The sequence below is a fragment of the Eurosta solidaginis genome, chromosome 5 (genome assembly GCF_040869045.1).
Source record: "Eurosta solidaginis isolate ZX-2024a chromosome 5, ASM4086904v1, whole genome shotgun sequence".
Classification (NCBI taxonomy): Eukaryota; Metazoa; Arthropoda; class Insecta; order Diptera; family Tephritidae; genus Eurosta; species Eurosta solidaginis.
Window position 1 is genome coordinate 46222632 of NC_090323.1, and position 15075 is coordinate 46237706.

At 37.3% G+C, this 15075-nt stretch overlaps 1 protein-coding gene across 7 annotated transcripts in view; it reads right to left on the reverse strand.

Annotated features, from left to right (window-relative positions):
* The window catches only part of Tsp74F (Tetraspanin 74F), a 107277-nt gene that overhangs the window by 29500 nt on the left and 62702 nt on the right, over positions 1–15075 (reverse strand). Inside the window, exon 1 of one of the 7 annotated variants that reach the window (XM_067789457.1) lies at positions 10819–10955. The exons of the other annotated variants lie outside the window; for them this stretch is intronic. The gene's annotated coding sequence lies outside the window, so the exon portion shown is untranslated. Of the gene's footprint in view, positions 1–10818; positions 10956–15075 lie in introns of those variants that run through there. 7 annotated transcript variants of the gene reach the window in all.

The following is a 15075-nucleotide window of genomic DNA, read 5'->3' on the forward strand; positions in this document are numbered from 1 at the left end:
AGTAAAACCAGCATTTTTCTTTTTTTAATTTGTAAGCCAAGTTAGTAAAAGAGGCCAGACCGACCAGCAGCAACGTGATTAGATGTTGTTGGCGTTCGCGCATGCGCTCTTTACCACTTTTGTTTTTGTCTGCGTAACGCATACTTGTGCACACCGATAAGCGTTGAGCAAAACAAAAATTTTGTTTTTTTTTTCAACGTTTATCAAAAAAAAACATACCGTAATACAATTATTAGTATATTTGATTATGTACTCTCGCCGCCCGCGTCTCCTATGTACCACCACCAGTTTAGTTTCATTCATTCAAAAGCTTTTTATTATGGAATTTTTTCCTATGGTCAAACCGTGTGCCGGAAAGACGTTTGTGATCTTGACAAAAAAAAGTAAGAAAGTCTATGTTCGGATGAAACCGAACATTGCATACCCAGCTGTGCATTTTAGCTCAACCATACGACTACTGAGTTGGAATATCAGTCAAATGTAGTTAAACACCATACAGTTATTGCAAACTTTGTTAAGGTTAGACCTTTAGGAAAAGTGGACGTGGTCTTTAAACGATTTTATATATAATTTGGCAAGGATAGTGTCTTTGCCAAATTTCAATGTAATATCTCTAACGGCCTTGTTAAACATCCAAATTTTCTGCTTCTAAATGTGAGTCGTGCCATGCCCATATTTCCAAATTTTTCTGGAATTTATGTTTTGCGTCATAAAACCAATCCACTCACCAAATTTCATTAGCTTAGCGGTATTCGTTTTTGTATTATCTCATTTTCTTGCATTTTTCTAAATTTTCGATATCGAAAAGTGGGCGCGGTTATCGTCTGATTTCGCTCATTTTCAATAGCAATCTATTCAGGGTCCAGATAAGCCCGTTTACTAATTTGGTGAAGATATCTCAATATTTGCTAATGTTATCGTGTTAAGGGATGGACAAACGGACGAACGGATGGACAGACGGGCATGGCTTAATCAAACTTCTTTTTCGATACTGATGGTTTTGATATATGGAAGTCTATATCTATCTCGATTACCTGTACATATACCTGTACAACCAACCGTTATCCAATCAATGTTATAATACACTGTGTACAAGAACAGCTGGGTATAAAAATAATGCGTACGCCGTTTGCGTACTAATTTAGCCGTCATTAGTGCGCATGTGCCGCTAGACGCTACACTTTTCATAACATTTATTTTATTATTATTGCTGTTGTTGTTAACTACTATTTTTATACCCAGCTGTACTTGCACACAGTGTATTATAACATTGATTTGATAACGGTTGGTTGTAGAGGTATAAAAGAATCGAGATAGATATAGACTTCCATATATCAAAATTATCAGTATCCAAAAAAAATTTGATTGAGCCATGTCCGTCCTAGAGGTTTACGCCGGTCATTTAATCGGCGGCGGCAGTTCAGGCTCTATTATATACCGACGGCGGCGGCGTGGCCGGCGCGCCGACAAAGTGATCGGCGTAAACCTCTTAATTGAATGGCTGCACTTCAGAGTATCACATTGTCCAGAACTAATGAATATGGAAACATACTGCTGACGTCAATGGTATGTTTGACGATCTGGAACAGTATCATTAACTTGTGCATGAGAATTAATGAGCTAAACACCGGTAAGCTTCACCGGGGAAACCTGCTGAAATAAATAAAAACATTACGAAATTGCTGAAGATGATGACGTGGCGGTTTTCGAAATGGTACCATCGCAATATGCCGGTAAATGTTCCTTCTTTTCAGTTTTTCCCAATAAAATCAAAATAATAACTGAATAACCATTATTATTTACCGGTGTTAAGCTCATTAATTCTTAAAAAATCTTAGTAACATTGAGCACACCATTAAACATACAAACATATAAAAAAATATTATTTGGAAAGGTTTTATTTATATGTATTTAAGGAAATCGACGTTTCAGCCATTTCGGAAAGCTCCGCGGTTTTTGCCTCAAAATCTCTCGTATCGTTCAGAAAATTTCGGGAGTAGCTCCTTGCGGGGAGAGAGAGAAATGCTTAAAATGGTCACACTTTTGTAGCGTAGTTTCACCGAAGGAGATGTTCTGGGCTAACTCTAATACCCGTCGTCGGCACGATTTCTTTAAATCATTTGTGGCTACATGCTGGTCACGCACAACGGCGACTTACGGTTGCTATCAATTATCTATTAGTAGTCATGAGTCATGACTCTCGTGGTGCAGTTTTAACGATTACCATCAATGCCAAAGAGCGCCTTCAGTTTTTTCGGATGTTTCTAAGAGCTACAACTCCCGACGTGCGAACAGTAGCAATCGCGACCGCCAGTCACTACCACGCATCCCGGCCCTTATACGATATGCCAGCACAGAAGCCGTAGGACTGCGACTTCGAACTCATACTCTCGTTGACGTCACTTTCCAAGGAGCTTTAGGTATAGCTCCGCAGACTTTCAGACGGATGCTTTTTTCGCGTTATGCTTCCGAGCTACACAAAAAAAAACGCCTTGAAACGTTAGGGAGTAACTATTCGGCCAAGGATGCCGCTCTCGAAATCATAAGCGGTCTAAGTGGATATCATTGCGTAACTCATGGGCGAAACTCGTATAATCCTTGGCGCATCTACATATTTTAAATTTTACAAGTACCGTGGAAAGAAATTTTAAAATGTGGACCAAAATTTGCAGACATTTGTGCTCGATACATTGACTTCAATGGCCTTCGTTTCCGACCTTATGATATAACAGCTCATTATCGATGGCCGCCTTCAGTTTTCAGACTATTTCGACTATCCCCTACGACAGGCTAGTAGAACACCCGGTCATTTGTGCGACTGTCTTGAGAAAGCTTTTGCTTCACCACTTTGAGTGTTCTTGCGAAGGACAAAGCCTCCCCTGGTAAATATATGTGCCTAGGTAGTCACATTTGTAAAAGGAGCCGTAACGTGTAGGTGATATTTAAACTTGGTTGATAGGCTATAATCAATGTGATGCACTCCAAGCGACTAGTTTTGGATAGGACCGCCCACTTTGGGAAATGTTAAACCGGGTGACTTGGGTGTTGAAGGATGAAGTGTGAAAATCAAAATTAACATTTCAGACGCTATTGTATAGTCTCTCAAATAAACAATAGATGTTTGAATGTAAGCCCAATTGATTTCCCCCCCCCCCCCCCCCCCCCTTCTCGTACGTACATATCGCTCATGTACTTCAATAGTGTCATCACTGAAAAAAACACCACTTTTGAGTCAATATCATATAAACGTACCCGATAACATGATCTATGTTGTATAAAAAAATCTTTGTGATCCGTTAAAACTTTTCCACGTGCTATACCAATGAAAACATGCCTTTATATGCGCAACATATGGCAGTTAAAATCTTTGAATGGCTCTCCTGGAAAATTGTGTTTTTTGAGTTATGACACTATTGAAGTAAATGAGCGAATATCCCCAATTTAAGTATGAGGTAAGAATCATTTCAAAGGAGTGCTTATGCCCTAGAACCTACTAAAGGATTTTGCATCACAGAATTCGCTTATTCTTTCAGCCAATCGCAATATAAAATTTTTTTTAAATCGGCATTATTTGGGGTATTTTGCTTTTTTTTAAAAACTTGAAGACAAACAAAAAAGTTAAAATTTTCAATAATGGAAAACCCCAAGCAAAGCAGCATCCATGACGCAATTTTAATTGATCTCTCCGATCGAATAATAGGGGGAGGATGATGCTAGAGTATATAAATAGAGTCATTTGGAGCAAAGGAAAAGGGGACCTGCGGAAGGCAGTAAAATCGAGCGGTCCAAGGTTGGAAGGGCTTCCTGCGATAGGCGTGCATGGAAGTAAGTGTAATGATGGTTGAAACATCCGCCCCACATCAAGGTGGACGAGGGTTAAGGCTAAACACTCTTAAACGAGTAGAAAATATGGTAACGTGCCGGACGCCGCCGCTACCACCGCCGCGCCAATATTTTTGACATTCGGCGGCGGCGTGCGAAAAACGACCAAAATCGGCGTCGGCGGCGGCGTTTATCGGCGGCGTATATCTCTAGTCCGTCCGTCTGTCCGTCCATGAACACGAAAATTTTAGCAAATATTGAGATATCTTCACCAAATTCGGTATACGGGCTTATTTGAACTCAGAATAGATTGATATTGAGAATAAGCGAAATCGAACGATAACCACGCCCACTTTTTCGATATCGAAAATTTAGAAAAATTAGATAATTCAAAAACGAATACCGCTAAGCTAATGAAATTTGGTACGTGGATTGGTTTTATGACGCAAAACATAAATTCTAAAAAAAATGTGGAATATGGGCGTGGTACCACCCACATTTAGAAGAAGAAAATTTGAAAGTTTAACAAGCTGTAAATCAAAAGCCGTTAAAGATATTACATTGAAATTTGGCAGAGACACTATACTTGCCAAATTATATATGTGTTTTAAGAACCACGCCCACTTTTATATAAAAGATTTTTAAAAGGGTCGTGGATGAATAAAATAAGATTTATCTTTGCAAAAAAGAGCTTTATATCAACAAATAGCAACAAATAGGAAAAACTTCAAATTTAAAAAAATTAAAATTAGTTCAGAATATAACCATATTGTTACGAATATTAGCAAAGGGGTGCTGCTATCTCTAAGCCGATGCTAAGCAGTGACGTGAATTCACATCAATAATTCAATCATTATGTATCTACATAAACGAAACAATAATTGCGTCTACACATATCTACCATGTACGTATACGAACAGCGGAGAGTCAATGCACAAACACATGCATATATCTGAGATACTCCTGAAAGTATGCATGGTGAAGCTATAAAATCGTGCAATTGTAGTTACACTAAGAAGTTTGAGAGCTGATGGACTAGAAGATTCTGGAAATGGAAGCGCCTAGAAGATGCAACGTTGAAATCAGAGAGTATAAAAGGCAGCAAATGTAGAGGCGCTGGAATTCAGTTAGATTTGAGCAGTTATTGATTAAGCACGCAATCTGGCGGGCAATAGTAGAGTTTCATTTGAGCTATCAATCAGTTTGGTTATTAAGCAAGCTATTCGTTGCACAGTTTGAGTGTTATTGTGAAGTACTTTAATAAAGGCCATTTTGCATTAAACCATATTGGAGTTATTTATTCAACAGTTTAGTGATTCGAACTTAGCAGAGGGTTGCAAATAAGAAGTTTTGCAAGTAAATTCGTTACAATATGTATATGTATTATTGCGCAGCCTGGTAACACTATTAAGCACACAAAACAAACAACAGCAGCATTTCAAGTGTATAGCTGTGTATGTAATGTTCGGTTTCACCCGAACTTTTACTTCCTTACTTGTTTTGTTTGATATTTATAACATCAGCAGACTTTGCGTATGACCGTCAAACCGGCGAAATGATATCAAAACTTTAATTTGATTTTGAGCGCATAAAACGTGAAGTGGAAATCAAGTCGAAGGCAATTCTTGTAAAAGCACGGTGTTAACCCAAGGTCATCCAATTTCAACTACCCGTTCGCTTCATCTCAGAAAAGCTTTGAAGAATACACTGTCCTCGATTATTTCGTTAAAACTGCCTTTCTGATATTCAGGCCAATTTTCAAATAATTTCTTTACTTGGAGCTCTTCAAACGTTTTTTTGTTATTGGGCGGATCTGAGTCGTCAGCCGATAAAGGATAATCATCTCTCGCTTTCAGGGCTAATTTTTACATTAAAAGAGCAGCTAACATAATCATCAGTAAAATTATTCTAGGGATAAGATTATCGGCGAAATTATTTAGTAATAAAATATGTGAACAGTTTGACACACATTCGGCCAATGACCTTTAATTCGAAGCATTCTAGAGTACTAAGTTATTGTTCTTTATTCCTTTACTAGGGCTTACACAGCGACGAAAAACGAAGGAAGATGGTAAGCAAGTCTAAGATGGTCAATCGGTCTCTGCCCTATAGCACAATAAGTAGCAAATAAAACATTTAAATCAAGGAAGATTAATCAGCGGGTGCCACAGTGTGGTGTTGTGGCCCCAATTCTGCTCAATCTCTACATATTCAAACTTCCTTCTCTTACAAAACAGTTCACCATAATTTCCTTCGATAACAAATGCGCCATAATTGCAACGGTCCTGTTTTCTTCTACCGAGAGACTATAAAAAATGAATACATAGTGCGATGTACCCCCTAGCAGATTAAGGCCGAGCTTCTCTTACAATTTGCTTCGTGCTCCTTTTCAAGCTTCTCATGGCAGAAATAAACTCGAAGTGTTTCGCAAATCACTGCCGAGTGGTGAGCCCACTTAGAAAAACTGTATTCTAAGTGAAAATAAAAAAACTGTTTTCTAGAATGTTGATGTTTGCTTTGACCGGCGCTAGGAACTAGAGCCAGGATAGAGCCTGTCTTTTGTTATGCTCGGATGGTATGGCCTTCTGACTGGAAAAAATTGTCGGCTTGCCGTATGTCCGCACTTGAAGTGTCACTGGATTGGAACTAGAGCCAGGCGCATCCCACTTTTGTGTGAGTTCATTAATGTTCTTATTACGTTTACTTTTAAGGCATTCGAAATTTGCATATTTACAAAATTCAAATAAAAACTATGAGTCCGAACACAATAACACTTTGCAAATCGATTTACACCAAATCCGCTTTAAATAGTTTAATTTACATAAATGCCATAAAAGCAACCGTTTGTTTGAAATTTAATTACTCAAAGCAAGAAAAAACTTATAGGAAGGTTTCGCTTTATTGCCTCGAGTTGAATGACTTACATCAAAAAGGTTTAGAGCACATGTATTGTGAACAACAGTAATAAGTTATTGGTACACAATAAGATAAATTAGTATTCTTACAAAAAAAAAACAAGTAAGGATGGCTAAGTTCGGGTGTAGCCGAACATTACATACTCAGCTGAGAGCTTAGGAGACAAAATAAGGGAAAATCACCATTTAGCAAAATTAACCTAGGGTAACCCTGGAATGTGTTTGTATGACATGGGTTTCAAACGAAAGGTATTAAAGAGTATTTTGAAAGGGAGAGGGCCATAGTTTTATAGGTGGACGCCATTTCAGGATATAGCCATAAAGGTGGACCAGAGGTGACTGTAGAATATGTGCTGTACGATATGGGTATGAGCCTTAGTTCTATAGGTGGACTCCTTTTCGAGATATCGCCATAAAGGTGAACCAGAGGTCACACTAGAATGCGTTTGTACGGTATGGGTATCAAATGAAAGGTGCTAATGAGTATTTTAAAAGGAAGTGAGCCTTAGAGCTATATGTGGACGCCTTTTCGAGATATCGCCATAAAGGTGGACCAAGGGTGACTGTAGAATGTGTTTGTACTATATGGGTATCAAATGAAAGGTGTTAATGAGTATTTTAAAAGGGAGTGGGCCTTAGTTCTATAGGTGGACGCTTTTTCGAGATATCGCCCTAAAGGTGGACCAGAGGTGACACTAAAATGTGTTGGTACGATATGGGTATCAAAGAAAGGTGTTAATGAGTATTTTAAAAGGGAGTTGGCCTTAGTGCTATAGGTGGACGCCATTTCAGGATATATCCATAAAGGTGGACCAGAGGTGACTGTAGAATATGTGCTGTACGACATGGGTATGAGCCTTAGTTCTATAGGTGGACTCCTTTTCGAGATATCGCCATAAAGGTGGACCAGAGGTGACACTATAATGCGTTTGTATGATATGGGTATCAAATGAAAGGTGTTAATGAGTATTTTAAAAGGAAGTGGGCCTTAGAGCTATAGGTGGACGCCTTTTCGAGATATCGCCATAAAGGTGGACCAGGGGTGATTCTAGAATGTGTTTGTACGATATGGGTATCAAATTACAGGAGGGTTTTAAAAGGGAGTGGCCCTTAGTTGTATATGTGAAGGCGTTTTCGAGATATCGACTAAAATGTGGACCAGGGTGACCCAGAACATCATTTGTCGGGTACCGCTAATTTATTTATATATGTAATACCACGAACAGTATTCCTGCCAAGATTCCAAGGGCTTTTGATTTCTCCCTGCAGAACCTTTTCATTTTCTTCTACTTAATACCCACCCATTTTACAAAGTCTTTTCTAAAGTTATATTTTGCGTCAATAAAGCAATCCAATTACCATGTTTCATCTTTTTTTCATACTTGGTATAGAATTATGGCATTTTTTTCATTTTTCGTAATTTTCGATAACGCAAAAGTGGGCACAGTCGGATTTCGGCCATTTTTATACCAAGATAAAGTGAGTTCAGATAAGTACGTGAACTAAGTTTAGTAAAGATATATCGATTTTTGCTGAAGTTATCGTGTTAACGGCCGAGCGGAAGGACAGACGGTCGACTGTGTATAAAAACTGGGCGCGGCTTCAATCGATTTCGCCCATTTTCACAGAAAACAGTTATCGTCATAGAATCTCTGTCCCTACCAAATTTCATAAGGATTGGTAAATTTTTGTTCGACTTATGGCATTAAAAGCATTATAGACGAATTAAATGAAAAAGGGCGTAGCCACGCCCATTTAAAAATTTTCTTTTATTTTTGTATTCTGTTGCACCATATCATTACTGGAGTTGAATGTTGACATAATTTGCTTATATTTTGTAAAGATATTCAATTTTTTATTAAAATTTTACTTTAAAAAATTGTTTTTTTAAAAGTGGGCGTGTTCGTCATCGGATTTTGCAAATTTTTATTTAGCACTCATATAGTAATAGGAGTAACGTGCCTACCAAATTTCATCATGATGTCTTCAACGACTGCCAAATTAAAGCTTGCAAAACTTTTAAATTACCTTCTTTTAAAAGTGGGCGGTGCCACGCCCATTTTCCAAAATTTTTCTAGTTTTCTATTCTGCGTCATAAGGTCAACCCACGTACCAAGTTTCATCGCTTTATCCGTCCTTGGTAATGAATTATTGCAGTTTTCCCGTTTTTCGAAATTTTCGATATCGAAAAAGTGGGCGTGGTTGTGTCCGATTACGTTCATAAATAGCGATCTGAAACGAATGCCCGGGAACCTACATACCAAATTTCATCAAGATACCTCAAAATTTACTCAAGTTATCGTGTTTACGGACGGACGGACGGACGGACATGGCTAAATGAATTTCTTTTTTCGCCCAGATCAATTTCATATATAGAAGTCTATATCTATCTCAATTTGTTTATGCCGATACGTGGCACCGTTATGCGAACAAAATTAATATACTCTGTGAGCTCTGCTCAGCTGAGTATAAAATAAAAAAAATGTTACGTATACGTAGTCATATTTTCCTGTGGTATCGCTATGATTGCGTGTAATTGGATGATTTTGAATAGAGCAACCTGCTTAGTTTTAAGTAGTTGTAGTTTATATTGCGATCCTGCGCTCAAAATTAATATTTTTGAAAAGTACTAAAATAAAATAAAATTGTATACACATTTGGGGTATTCACATGACTCTGACTATCAGATATACACTATAATTCGTAACGGCCGGTATCCTATAGCTGTTTAAAGTGCCGACGAGTCACCTTATATTAAGCAAATTGTGGGCAATCTAATCCAGTTTTGCCTAGTTAAATGATCACTTTTGCTATATGCGAACCATAGTAAAATTAAGTTACGCTTAAAATTCAAAAGTAATGCGAAGTTTTACCAAATACAGGTGCACACTTCCATGTAAGCATAATTGTTGCACAGTGTAATTACCATTTCTCTTTTAAAAATCTTTATATAAATGTGGGTGCGGTCCTTAACCGATTTAGTTAATTTTTCTTCATAGCATTCCTTATAGTAAAGGCAACCTCTCGGCCGAATTTTATTACGACGGGTTTAAACGATTTTTGATTTATGATTAATAATATTTGTAAAATTGATTTTATCACAAGTGGGCGGTCCCACAACCATTTTAAAAAATTTATCAAATTTTTATCAAGAGTCTCACTATCAGTCGACACGTAAAATTTCAGCATTCTAGGTGTATTATTTACTAAATAATCAGGTTTTTTGTGTTTTCCAAAATGTTATATATATAAAAAGTGGCCGTGGTTATCATCCGATTTCTCTCATTTTCAATATCAAAATATTCTGGGTTAAGATAAACTCGTGTACCAAATTTGGTGAAGATACCGCAATATTTACTCAAGTTATTGTGTTAACGGACAGACGGACGGACAGACATGGCTTAATCAAATTTTTTTTTTTTCGATACTGATGATTTTGATATATGGAAGTCTATATTTGTTCGATTCCTTTATACCTGTACAACCAACCGTTGTTCAATCAAAGTTATAATACCTTGTGTACAAGTACAGCTGGTTATAACAACAACATTTTTGCGCTTAATTAACACTAACAAATTAGTATAGGCCAATCATCTCCAAATTGCGCAGTACATTAGGCAGCTCAGGTTTAAATTAAGTCCAAATTAATATTTCGAATTAGTTAAATTTTAAAAAGTAGCAGATTAAATATTTTACGCTTTTCGTCAGTATAAAAACAAACCATCCATACTAAAATACAGTGGGCTCGCGATAGTATGAACACACGAAAAAATGAATACTCCAACAGAGAACACTTTTTCGCTTCCACTGAATAATCTAACACTGAATAATCTCACAGCTGTTTGCGCGGTTTGTTCAGTGTTATTACAGTGCATCTCAAACTGCTCATACAGCATATCTCTTTCTAAAAGCTACTTTCAAACTGTTGTATTTTTTCTTATAACCCGTTGTGCTATCGTTCAATTAATATTCATACTTTTTCCTATTTTATTAATTCTTGGTTTTTCCGTAGCATTTATATATATATATTTATTTCCTCATCCTCTTTAAATTTATTAAGAATGTCGTGTTTATATCCTACCTGCTTAGTAAAAAGTGAATCACATCCCTTCGTGGCATGCTGGCTTTGCGATCGGCTTGCTCATATGAAGTGCGCCGGTTTATCAGCACGAGTGGTTGACGCACTTAACGATAACGATAAGGGAGTACGTTGGGCTTGTTTGAAATGTAGGCCTACCCAAATTGACCTTTTCAAGGTCTTCAAACAGGCCGAGATGGATTTTCTGAAATAGGCAAAGAGATTTCCGCTTTATCCGAGAAGTTTAAGCATTATGAAAGCTTATTTAAGTCTTTCAAACATTCAAATGTGAACATTCCGGATAATAATCGTAGGTCTATCGATGTTTCCCTTCCAGCTCCGACTACGGATGCTGATCCCAAAGTTCCTTCACCTCCAGATCTTCCACCTCCCAACTATTGAATTGATAAATCTGTCCTCTCCGAGTCCCTTAGCAGTTCAACCATCGACATCGAATGCTCATTCAGCTGTATCTACTGTACCCTCCACAAAAAGGAACCAGGTTCCCCAAAACCCCTCTGCGGAATCTGAACCGCCGGCTGGTAGATTGATTACTGTCCCGATTAAAAAGTCGATTTTCGTCTCCAGATTCGAGAGAGACACTACAGAAGAGGACCTGAAGTCGTACATCATAAGTAAACTTAAATCTGAAAATGTGTCTATTCGTAAATTTAATTTTAATTATCCTAGAGACATTTCGTCATTTAGGATTGACGTATCAGCGCAACATTTTGAAACAATTTTGAATAATTCATTTTGGCCACCCGGAGCCTTTGTACGTGAATTCGAGCATAGACGCAACGTTAATATTCGTAATCTTGCTACCGTTCCTCAAACCAATAATGCTGCAAAAAACTAAATATTAAACCTGTCCTTAATATATTTTATCAAAATGTAAGAGGCCTAAACACAAAACTAACTGATCTATACTTGAGATCATTTAACTGTAATTACAATATCATCGCTTTTACTGAAACTTGGTTAAAGCCTCATATTTTTAATTCGGAGATTCTTTGCAATGATTACCAAATATATAGAAATGACCGCTTGAACAGAGTTGGAGGTGGAGTTTTGCTCGCGGTACATTCTTCTATACCTTCCGCTGAGGTAAATTTACCTGTTATTGAAGTTACGGAATTTAAGTGCATTAGAACCCAGCTGGGAATAGGTTTTACCTATATTGCCATTTGCTATATCCCACCATCTTCAGATCCCTCGGTGTATATGAACCATATTTCGTTACTGAAAGATATCAGTTCATTGTTGAAGCCTATTGACTCGATAATTGTCTTGGGTGATTTTAATCTTCCGCACGTATCATGGACCACATCCGACCATGGTATTGTACCGGTTTCTTCAAAATTCTCCAGCATCGACTTTTTAGCAGAAATAACTGAACTTTGCCTAAGACAGATAAATATAGTTCCAAACATGTACGGGAGGGTACTTGATCTGGTATTTGTTGATGATACATCAAAATCCATTCTTAGGAGGGGTGAACCTCTTACTGTACCTGAGGATCCTTACCATCCTACGCTGGAAATAGTTTACGAAATGGAAGAAAGTTCTCGGAGTTGCACTACCACAGAAACCGACTCTAGTTTTAGATTCGAATTCGCGAAGGCTAATTTTAATAAACTCAACCAAATTTTATCTACAATAGTTTGGCCCAAATACGGTGCAGATATTGACAAAAACGTTTCTGACTTCAACGCCGTCATTCACGCTATTCTGGACAGACATGTACCTAAGCGTAAACGTGTTTTCACTGAACTAGTCCAAATAATGGTACACCAAAGAACTGAAATCTTTAAAAAACAAAAAAACGCGTTCCTTCAAGCTGTACAAGAAGACGGGGTCACACTCCGACTACTTGAAGTACTCTATATTGCGTCATAAATATTTTGAATTAAATAAAAAGTGTTACAATACCTATCTCTGTGCCATGAAAAAGAAAATAACTTGCAATCCAAAAGCTTTCTATAATTTCGTGAACTCTAAACGTAGGGTTAAAGGCTTTCCTTCTGGTATGAAATACCGTGATGATTTCTCTAGCGACGATCAAGTTATTGCTAATTTATTTGCACAATTTTTCAAATCTAACTATTCCGCTGAATTAATTTCTTTGTCTAGTGAATACCCGTATGAACTTGACTCACTTAACGCAATTAATATTCATCAATATCTCCAGAAGAGGTTCTTACATATTTAACTTCTTTGAAGGAATCTTATAAATACGGTCCTGATCTAATTCCCACATGTTTTCTCAAAAGATGTGCAGAACACATTTATCTGCCCCTAACTGATTTATTCAACATGTCCCTAAAACATGGAGTTTTTCCTTTTGCTTGGAAGGAATCTTTTCTAATACCCCTCCACAAAAACGGCAGTAGGTCATGTGTAGAAAATTATCGAGGAATTGCAAAATTGTCTGCCATCCCAAAGGTGTTTGAAGCCATTGTTACTAATCAGCTAACATTTTCCATTTCTGCATTGATTGCAAACTCTCAACATGGATTCTGTAGAGGCAAATCTACAATTACCAACCTACTTGAATTCACAACGCATGTTTCTAATGGATTTAGAGAAAATCTTCACACCGATGTTATTTACACTGATTTCAGTAAAGCATTTGACAAAGTTTCCCATTCATTGCTTATCCACAAGCTGGATCGACTTGGTTTCCAACCAGGTCTCACTCAGTGGATATCTTCTTATCTCTGCGGTAGAACGCAACAAGTAATTTTTAAAAAATACTCTTTCAGAGGTCATTAATGTTCCTCTGGCGTCCCACAGGGCAGTCATAACGGTCCAATTCTGTTCTTGCTATTTATTAATGATATTTGTACCATAATAAAATATTCCAAAATTTTAATGTATGCTGATGATGTAAAACTTTTTAGGTCTTATGAGTCTATTGAAGAACGTCCATTGCTTCAAGCGGATTTAAACTGCTTAGTTGCTTGGTGCAACGCGAATTCAATGCCGCTGAACATCAATAAATGTAAGTTCATGTGCTTCTCTCGGAGATCTTTGCCAGCAGCCTCTTACGTAATTGATAATTTTTGTCTTGCATCAGTAAATTATTTTGTTGACTTGGGAGTTACGATGGATGCTAAACTTAGTTTCAACCTTCATATTATGACTACTGCCAATAAGGCTAGAGGTGTTCTATCATTCGTGAAGAGATGGTCTAAAGAATTTAGTGACCCTTATGTAACCAAAGCCCTTTTTACCACATTAGTTAGGCCGATACTAGAATACGGATCAGTAGTCTGGAATCCGCGATATCAAGTTCATGCAGTTAGGCTTGAGTCAATACAGAAGCAATTTTTACTTTTTTCTTTAAGGAATTTTCATTGGGACTCTGCATATAATCTTCCACCTTATACTAGTCGGTTAAGGCTTATCAATCTTCCAACTCTCGCTAGCCGTAGAGAAATGCTAGGAGTATTATTTATGGCTAAACTACTGAATGGACTAATTTCTAGCCCCTTTCTTTTGAACGAAGTAAACTTCAAAATCCCATCACGAGCGTCAAGACATTACAAACCTCTTCTTTTGAGGCAGTGTAGAACTAACTTCGAATTAAATGAACCTTTCCGGTGTTTGTGTTATGATTTTAACTCTCACTCGAATTCGTTATATATTTGATATAACGGATTCACTTTTTACTATAAGGAAAACTGTCCTATCCTATCTTAACTCGTAACAAAATAAAAATAAAAAAAAAATAAAAATCTTTATATGCTAAATCCTTAACTTATTTAACAATTTACTATATGTATAATTTTCTACTGTTATGTATATAATACTCAGCTGATGATTTTTATTCTGTAGCTGAGCAGTTTTAGATCTCGACGCTTAACAAACCTCCGCCTATCAACAACTCGGCAAAAACAAAAACAAATCCGTGCGTCATGCGGATGCGCCCCTCGTGTCGGTTGGGCGGGCCTTGGAGGGTATTAATCCGTTGGGTTTATTATTATTATTATTATGAACTTTGGGCAAAAGCTCTAAACAATGTACGTCAAAATTTGTCTTATGAACTTCAAGACCCGGCGTATATCGATGAAAGTTTAATAATGAGCTGTATAAATTTTACCTAGATATGTACACTGTGCAACATAAACTGGCGCCCACTTTTTAACTTCAGACTAAGGAAGATCGCAACACAATTTTCAACCTCACCTACGCTAGGCAAACCTATTGAAGTATTTATGTATCATATACAGGCGAGGCTCTGACAACCCCAAGCTC